Genomic DNA, 9,932 nt, shown 5'->3' on the forward strand with positions numbered 1-9,932 from the left:
ATCCCTATATAAATAAAATTTGATTGATTGATTGATTGATTTTCTTTAGACATTTCAGGTTGTTCATATTTGTTCAGGTTATTCACATTTTATTGTTAAAGGATGGTTTGTTATTGTAAAAATTTTCATAATGTAATGTTTCTTGCCCTAAATCAAAGAGAAAAAAATGGTATTGTAATTATTTATAGTTTATTATGATATCATTTTTGAGTTTGATGCCCTAACTTGCATTTTGCAAATTCATCCCACGGGCCAGATTGGAAACTTTGGCGGGCCGGTTTTGGCCCCCGGGTCGCATGTTTGACACCTGTGAATTATACCCTATCAGTGTCGTTTATGGAAATATGAGGTTGAAACCACAGAAACCTGTAAATAAACTGGTCAATGCAGGAAAAAGAAGGTAAGTATAAAAAAAAAAAAACCTGAAAAAGGAAATGCTAACACTGTCTGCTGTTGTCCATCTGAGAGGAAAATACAAACACCACTCCCGGCTCTGGAGTTTTGATGATAATACGGAGCCCTTCCATTATCTCCGCACAACTCTATTTATGCAAATCTCATTCCTCTTCCTTCCAGTGGCTTCTCTTGTGACAACTGAGAGCTAAAATCTGAAAGGCAGCTGGCAGTTTATACCCAAAGAGTGAAACCAAATCTGCACCAATTAACGACTAACCCTTACAATCTGTGCTTATTCCGCTGATTACAGGCATTATCACTGCGGTAAATATAGTTTCAGAAATTAGTCGAGGACTCCAGCAAACTCGCCATAAGGCTCGAGCATGATTTTAATTACAGTTTTTTTTATTATCACAGTGGAATCATAGCTGTTGCCGGGAGCGTTTTTCTCTGTTGACTTTGACAGCTTAACTGTTTTTATCTGATGCCGAGTGGTGTGGGAGACATAAACTAAAAGTAGAAATCACCATTGATAAGACCTGCCTAATATCTAAGGTGGCTGCTTTAACCCTTTCATGCATAGTGGTCACTCCAGTGGACAGTTCTTCTCCAGTTGTTCTCTTGTACATTCATGGGTTTTGCTGTTTTAGTTCCACATCAACAAAACAATGGACACTAGTGCATCATCCCAAACACTGGCATTCATACCATTACTGTAACTGTGCTGTTCTAGATAAACCTGATCTGCAGTAACATGATTGAGTGTAAATTAATTGCTTGTTATTGTTACTAAACTGCAATTAAAAGGTTGTTTTTGTCTTTTAACCCTTTCATGCATAGTGGTCACTACAATGAACAGTTATTCTTCAGCTGTTCTATTGTTTATTCATGGGTTTTGTTGTTTTAGTTCCATATCAGCCAACATAGTGGAGCTTATGCATCATCCTAAACACTGCAATTCATACAATTATTTTAACTTTGCTGTTCTTGATAAACCTGATCTGCATTAACATGTTTTAGTGTAAATCAATTGCTAATTGTTATTAGACTGGAATTAACAGTTTTCTGAAACAAAAAGGTTTGTTTGTTGTTGGTTTTTTTTGGCATATCCTCCTGAGACCCAGTAATGCATTTTGTTCTCTGTAGGGGACAAAAGTTTGACAGTTTAACTTAAAAAATACTGTCCATTGCAAAGGACATTCCATTACAAAAAAAAAAAAAAAAAGGAATCAATCAATAAATAAAAATAATTTTTAAAATGTATCTGAAAAAACTGTTGCATTTTGCAGTTTCCAATCAAGACACATTTTTAGTGTAAAAAAGCGAAAATTGTCAATTTCCTGGGTCTCAGGAGGATTTTATATCCATGGAATGAGTAATAACTAATATTAGAGTATGAAAAAATGTGAGGAAACATATGATTAGCACTCATTGAAAATGTTTTTATGTCATAGTTTTCACACATATCACTTTCTGATGATGAGTTTTAAATGCATGTTTCTTTGCTTCAAAAATTAAACACATGGTGTCTGTCCAGCTGAGTGGACATTTTTGGAACTCCATGAAAAATAGGTTTATAAAAAAAATTTCAATTGCATTGCTTTTTTCATGCCTAAAGAGGAATAAAAACACTCAAAAAAAAAAAAATTGACTAAGGGTCTCATTATTCATGTATGAAAGGGTTAAAAAAATTTTTTTATTATTTTGCATATTATCTCCATGAAGTGAGTATTGACTAGTATTAGAGTATGTTAAAATGTGAGAAAACAGCAGATTGGCAGCATTAAAAAAATGTTTTTATTTCATAGTTTTCACATAATATATCAATAAATACATGTTTCTTTGCTTCAAAAATTAAATGCATGGTGTCTGTCAAGCTGAGTTGACATTTTTGGAACTTTGGAAAGTAGGTCCACAAAAGAATAGGTTCATAAAAGAATTTTCAATTGCATTCTTTTTTTCGTGTCTGAAGAAGAATAAAAACACTCAGGAAAAAAAAAAAAAAAAAAATCTTGATTAAAGTTCTCATAATTCATGCATGAAAGGGTTAAATGTCTACAAGCTATATCAGTGGTTCCCAACCTTTTTTGGCTTGTGACCCCATTTAACATCACAAATTTTTGGCGACCCCAGACATTCAAAACAGAGACTTTTTTTTTTGGATAAAATGATTTGGTTTTTGATCATGTTGCAAACACAGGTTAATTTCAGATGACATTTAGTCTATATAATGTATATTATTATGGACGGAGGCAGAAAAGCCAGGTGTAGATTACTGCACAAAGTGAGAATTTTATTTTCCTTGGTCAGGATATGTACAGTCAGTCCAGCTTGGATTTCCAAGGCTGACAATTAATACTGAACAAACAAGAACTCAAACTATGAATTATGAAAGAGCTGCAGCATCTGAAACTGACCACAATGAACATTTGACAGATAAACAGAACCACAGTGCTTCAGTTTCAGACTCACAGTTTGTTATGTCTCTGTCAACTCACCATATATTTTTTATTTGCAAGTTTTTTATTTTATTTTTATCAATTACTAGAAATTTCCGGCAACCCCATTTGAATTCCAGCCGACCCCTAGGTTGAAAAACACTGCAATATATCAATAAATACATGTTTCTTTACTTCACAAATGAAATGCATGTTGTCTGTCAAGCTGAGTGGACATTTTTGGAACTCCATGACAAATAGGTTCATAAAAGAATTTTCAATTGCATTCTTTTTTTGTGTCTAAAGAAGAATAAAAACACTCAGGAAAAAAAAAAAAATCTTGATTAAACCTCTCATAATTCATGCATGCAAGGGTTAAATGTCTACAGTCTTTTGTCTATAGCGTTTAACCCTGATAACCCCCCCCACACACACACACACACACACACACACACACACACACACCCCATCACCCTGAGGATCTCCACTAAATTCATTCCTGACCGTCACCTTCTGTCTTTGTTTAAACCTCCCATCCTTAACATCACCCCCTTGTGCCAAAGGAAAGGTTTCAGTTTGCTTTATGAGCTTGACTCTGTTACAACACTCAGCTCAAAATGGGAAAAAGAAAAGAAAAAAAAACAAAAACAAAAAGGGGAGGTATAAGACCCTCGAGAAAAATCAATCAGCGATTAACAGACTGTGTGTTTAAGCAAAAACTTGTTAACCTCCTAACCCTCATTCACATCATCAGAGAGAACATCATCCACGCGTTGGCGCACATGCAGCTCACAGAGGCTGAATTAATTGAAAGCAGCAAAAAAAAAAAAAAAAAAAAAAAATTAGGAGGGGGGTGACGCACACGTGCACGGAAGCGCGCACACGTAGACACATGCAAAAGGCGAGCGTGCGGGGTTTCGTTGTTAAGTAACACTAAAATATATATACATGTCGACGTAGGTGCACATTGACTGATATTTGCTTTTTACGCGTTTTTACACAAACAACATCCGGACTTCAAAGTTTCATGTGCGGACTTTGCGCTCCTGCCTCGTGACAAAACGCGCACGAGGAAAAAAAAAAAAAAAAAAAAGGTAAACATCCCCCCTTAAAAAAAAAACAAAAACAATCAGAGGCTGCAAACACAAACAGGTGATTTCACGCAGATAACAGTCAGAGTAACAAAGTTGAAAGCTGAACTTTACCTGTAAGTGCCGAAGATCTCCGTGAGCATGTCAATAAATGTCAACGCATCCTGCTGGGAACAGTCCGGAACGCGACGGTTTTCTCCTTTACATCGAACAGAATGCACCCAAGACTTCCATCCAGTTTGGTTAAAGACAGCACCTGCTGATCCGCGCATACATATGCCCGCACAAACAACTGGTTGTGCTCTGTCAGCGGATTTCTATTAACCACTATGGGCTGGACGCGCCGCTGCGCAATGACGCACGCCATGGACTCGCAGCTGATTTGGAGTCTCCAAAGCTGTCCAAGATGAATGCCCGGAATATCTGGCATGATGTCTGCTGCGCTTACAGTGTTTGGGGAGGGGGGAGGGGGGGGTGAGGGTACTTCATGCGACAAATAAAATCAAGGAGAGATTTTGACACGTCCCGGAAAGATTGATCTCTACTTGGTTTTGGTGAATATTTAAAGCTTTGAAGGACAAATACATGGTCAATTAGAGTAGATTAGTAGTAGATTAATTGAATTTACTGTATGCCAGTGCTCAACGGAGGATTAAAGTAACAAGAATGCACATATCAGCGCATATGTTGTATAATCAGGCACAAAAATAGGTTAAGTTTAAACATTTAACCCATAAAGACCCAGTGCTACACTGTAAAAAATGACTGTAGAATTAACACCAAAAAGTTGTAAAATTGCAACATAAAAAAACTGTGAGTGACAATACAATGCAAAGTTGTTTATTTGAAAAGATTTTTGTGTTAACGATTAAATCAAATATAGCTGTAGTTCTTACAGGAAGAGTATGTGAACAAAACCAGATTTGTATGTAGAAATGATATTGTTTTTAGAAAATAAAACTGTCAATTGAAAAACAATGTGTTGCCGTTTAAATTGCAAGACCATAATGTTGAAATAACTGCGTATTTGCTGTATATATAAATAGAAATATATAAAAGTTATATTAAAAAAAAAAAAAGTAAGCATTTAACAATTTAACATTTTAAACTTATAAATTAATGGGTTGGTAGAGCAGCTCATTCAATAACCAAAGGGTTGGTGGTTCGAATCATGGCTCTGACTGTCCATATGTCCAAGTGTCCATGGAAGACACTGACCCCTAAACTGTTCCCAGTTGGACCTGGTGGTTTTGGAAAGTGCTTTGGACACCATGAAGGTGTAGAAAATGTGCTAAATAAGTGCAGTCCATTTACCAGTTAAATCCAGTGTTAAATCTACATGTTAAAAATGTTAAATCTACATGTTACTGCGTAAATATGTTTACAGTTGGATGGGTTTTTTTTTACAGTATTGTTCTGGAAACCACAGCTGCCAGTTTTTTTCTGTAAAAACAACAGGATTTTCTTTACAGTGCTACTAATGTGGCAGTTTTATTTTTCAGAAGAACATTTTCCAATCGCGTTGTTTTTTTCGTGCCTAAAGAGGAATAAAAACATTCAAGAAAAAATTTTGATTAAGGTTCTCATAATTCGTGCATGAAAGGGTTAATTTAGATGTTCATGAAAACTTAGTAAATTCCAAGGTTATTGTATCAGAAACAGAGAAAACTGAAGAAAAAGTGACTTTTTCGTATCATAAACCCAGCGTGTTCATCCACTGTCATTGATCCAACTCCATGGGTTTTACTGGTGAATCAATGCTGTAGAACAGGGGTCTCAAACTCAGATCCTCGAGGGCCGGTATCCTGCATGTTTTAGTTGTTTCCCTCCTCCAGCACACCTGACGGTCGTTATCAGGCTTCTGCAGAGCTTGATAATAGGCTTATCATTTGAATCAGGCGTGGTGGAAGAGGGATACATCCAAAACATGCAGGATACCGGCCCTCGAGGATCTGAGTTTGAGACCCCTGCTGCAGAAGATGACATTGTTTCCATGGTAACTACAGAGCCTCTGAACGTCCAAATGGGTCATATCTGATGACCACGAAAAGACGACGAACTGTATTTTACACCAATTATTTACACGGATTGATAGGTAGTTGATAGATCAGTTGATGGTTTTGGGTGCCGGCGGCTCTTTGGGTTTTTATGGGTTAAGGAGACTGAGGCTACAAATCAGGATTAAGGAGTCCGTGCCAAGGTGTAGTGCTCTGATGGATCGAGCATGACAACCTTCCTCAGGCCTCACCTCTTTATCTGCGTGTGGGCGTTCTGGGAACACTCCAAACCAAAACGCCCCAAGGGGGAGCGAGGGCTGGTCAGTCAGGCAGGAGCTGATGCGATCTTAGTTCACATGTGTGCCATAACTGATGGAGCTCACTTCATAGAGCTGGAGAGTGCCACTGTGGATAGAAACGAGACCACCACTCAAGCAGGGGAGGGGGGGAGGGGGAGTGTTCGAGCCCATTTATTGGCAAACAGCCCTTCTGCTCAAGCATGGGCAGTGAATCCGTTCCACCTCCAGGGACGCTGCTCTGACACTGACCCTGACCTTCGACCTTACAGTGCAAAGCTAAAAGGAAAAGAGCGGATTTTCCCAAAGGGAGTTTCGTGATTTATTATTCCTCTCCTAAGTGCTCGACTTCACGCAACTAAAACAGTATGAAAATAGAAGCTAATCCATGTCTCTGTGTTTTTGAAGATAATGGAAAAATATAGTCTATACTCCAAATTCAGAAAAACATCTTTTTTTTTATTATTATTATTTTTTTCTTTATTTCAAATTATACATTTACACAAACATGTACCCATACACAGGGAACTACACAGACACAACATATACAAACAAACCATACAACAAACGTACCAACCCCCCCCCCCCAAAAAAAAGCAAAAAAAAAAAAAAAAAAAAGCAACAAGATAAATAACATTATCAACTCCTCTTTACAATACTCAGGGCTGAGTCAATACAATGCAAACCAACAACACATTTCTCCATCAAAAGGAAGTAGGTGACAGCAGGACACTCTTGTTGACCGTAGAGAAAAAAGGATTCCACTGTTGATAATACAAATTAATTTGTCCACGAACAGAAAACTTAATCTTTTCCAGCTTTAAAAAGAAAAGTAAATCATGCATCCATTGCACAAAAGTGAAAAACATCTTAACCCTTTCATGCATACTAGTCACTACAGTGGACAGTTATTCTACAGCTGTTCTCTTGTATATTCATGGATTTTGTTGTTTTAGTTTCATATCAGCCAACCATTGGACGCTTATGCACCATCCCATACACTGCAATTGAAAACATTACTGTAACGTTGCTGTTCTTGATAAACCTGATCTAACGTGTTCGAGTGTAAATCAATTCCTTGTTATTGTTATTAGACTGTAATTAACAACAAAAGTTTTTTTTTTTTTTTGGCATATTATGTCCATGAAGTGAGTAATGACTAGTATTAGAGTACACTACAAACAAAAAGTTAAGGATATTTCTTTTTTTTTTTTGGTCATTTTTTTGGTCATTTTGGCCATTTGTAAATAAAACTGGCCATTTGTAAATAAAAATGTCTGGTCATTAAAAAAAATAAGTTTCAATTCAATTCACACACAAAAAAAGTAAAAAGCATTGTACAAGAATCCCAACTGAAAAAAATAGCCTCAAAATTAAAAATATCCTAAATTGGAAGAGTGTCAAATCACCAACGGTAATAGAATGGAAACAAAGACTGAAACAAGTGTACACTATGGAAAGAATGACCGCATCATTACAAATGAAAATGGATCTTTTTAAGCGGAGATGGCACATGGTCGAAGACTATTTGTATAATTAAACTTTTTGGGTTGTTGACGAGAATTGCTCTTATAAGCCCTGACATGAGGTGTTTTGTATTTATATAGATGTGTGCTCATGTACACAAATATATGAATATTTCAATATTTGGCAATGTATCTATAGATGTAGTATAATATTTGTAACAATAATAATACTATGTGGTGTAATTTATTTGTTTTTTATTTATGTCCTGTCTCAGATGTTTTGTTCTGTTTTATATTGTGCAAAAATCTAAATAAAAAGTTCAAAAAAAAAAAAAAACATTAAAAATATCCGTAATTTTTTGTTTGTAGTGTTTGTTAAAATGTGAGAAAACATCACATTAGCAGCATTTAAGCATTTGTCTTTATTTCATAGTTTTCACACTGTATATCAGGAAATACATGTTTCTTTGCTTCAAAAATTTAACACATGGTGTCCAGTTTGGTGGACATTTTTGGAACTCCATGAAAATAGCTTCATAAAAAATCAAATTTAATTGCGTTGTTTTTTTTAATGCCCAAAGAGGAATAAAGAAAAAAATCTTGATTAATGTTCTCATAATTCATGCATGAAAGGGTTAAAGGAGTGATATTTTGCTTTTTTTTTTTTTTTTTTTTAATGGAATTATGCATTTTCAAACATTTCCCTGTGGTCTAAATAAACTGTAAATACTCTGCTTGGGTCTGAATTCTTCATTAATTCAACTCTACAGGTCCATTTTCAACTCTATTTCTGAGTAATGACACGAAAAAGGTCATTTTTGCGTGCTGGCCCTTTAAATCCAAATAAGCAAAGTCATGCCCCGCCCCTCTAGGTTGTTGACAACTGAACATTTTAGGTAATCGGCTCGAAGTTTGGACATATTTTCAGTTTTTACTAAAACTGCTGCTGCTGATAAACAATTATGTCGTAGTCGGACAAATGTTCATCGGAAGTCTTGACCTTATATGTACAAATGTGCGTGGGCAGTGAATCCGTTCCACCTCCAGGGACTCTGCTCCGATACTGACCCTGACCTTCGACCTTACAGTGTAAAGCTAAAAAGAAACGAGTAGATTTTCCCAAAGGGAGCTTCGTGATTTATTATTCCTCTCTTAAGTGCTCAAGTTCAAGCAACTAAAACAGTATGAAAATAGAAGCTAATCCATGTCTGTGTGTGTTTTCGAAGATAATGGAAAAATATAATCTATACTCCAAACTCAGAAAAACATCTTAAAGGAGTGATATTTTGCTTTTTTTTTTTTTTTTTTTTTTTTATAAAATGGAATTATGCATTTTCAAACATTTCCCTGTGGTCTACATAAACTGTAAATGCTATGCTTGGGTCTGAAATCTTCATTAATTCAACTCCACAGCAAGGTTGTTATCGTTAACGAAAACTAACGAAATGATGAAAACTAGAATTGAAAAAACATTTTCATTAACTGAATTAAATAAAAACTATAAGTAAAAGAAAAAAACGATAACTAACTGAAACTGTAGTGTGCTTACAAAACAAAGGAAACCAATCATTTTTTAATTCAGTACGAGATAGAGGGGTAATATGTAATAATAATAATGAATATATCTGTAAATCAACACCATATTTACATTTGTCGCCATGTTTATGCAATGACTTCTCTTGTCATCTCGCGATAATAAATAAACAAATCATCACATTTGTGATTTCATGGAAAAACCGACATTACGCACTTTTGTTTTTTCGACATTTAGTAAATATCAGTAAAGTTTTGCGCAGATGTCCAATGGAAAAGTGACTAATGTTTGAAGCGTTTGAAAAAAGTAGCAGCTTATAGACCGGAAGTTAGCGTAGATATAAATTCTCTGACAGCTGGCTCATAAATCCCAAATATAAAGCAAGGTTATTATCGTTAACGCAAACTAACGAAATGACAAAAACTAGAATTGGAAAAAACATTTTCATTAACTGAAATAAATAAAAACTATAATTAAAAGAAAAAAATGATAACTAACTGAAACTGTATTGTGTGCTTACAAAACTAACTAAAACGTATAAAAGTTATGGATAAAATTCCCTTCGTTTTCGTGTTTGTCAATGTCGGATTGATATGAAATGGATTTATTTCACTTGAGCAATTTTAGCTGCTGGCGCCATACGACACTTCACGGTCCGTCACTTCCTGTCACATGTCATTTCCAGTCGTCTTCTGGTCCCCACTCTACCTGGAA

At 35.6% G+C, this 9,932-nt stretch overlaps 1 protein-coding gene across 1 annotated transcript in view; it reads right to left on the reverse strand.

The window, feature by feature from the left end:
* Positions 1-4,320, reverse strand: part of LOC115434432 (gamma-aminobutyric acid receptor subunit pi) — a 177,971-nt gene extending 173,651 nt beyond the window's left edge. Inside the window, exon 1 of the mRNA XM_030156373.1 lies at positions 4,040-4,320. The gene's annotated coding sequence lies outside the window, so the exon portion shown is untranslated. The remainder of the gene's footprint in view (positions 1-4,039) is intronic.
* Between the last annotated feature and the right edge of the window lie 5,612 nt (positions 4,321-9,932).

This window comes from Sphaeramia orbicularis, chromosome 15 (genome assembly GCF_902148855.1).
Source record: "Sphaeramia orbicularis chromosome 15, fSphaOr1.1, whole genome shotgun sequence".
In the NCBI taxonomy this organism is placed as follows: domain Eukaryota; kingdom Metazoa; phylum Chordata; class Actinopteri; order Kurtiformes; family Apogonidae; genus Sphaeramia; species Sphaeramia orbicularis.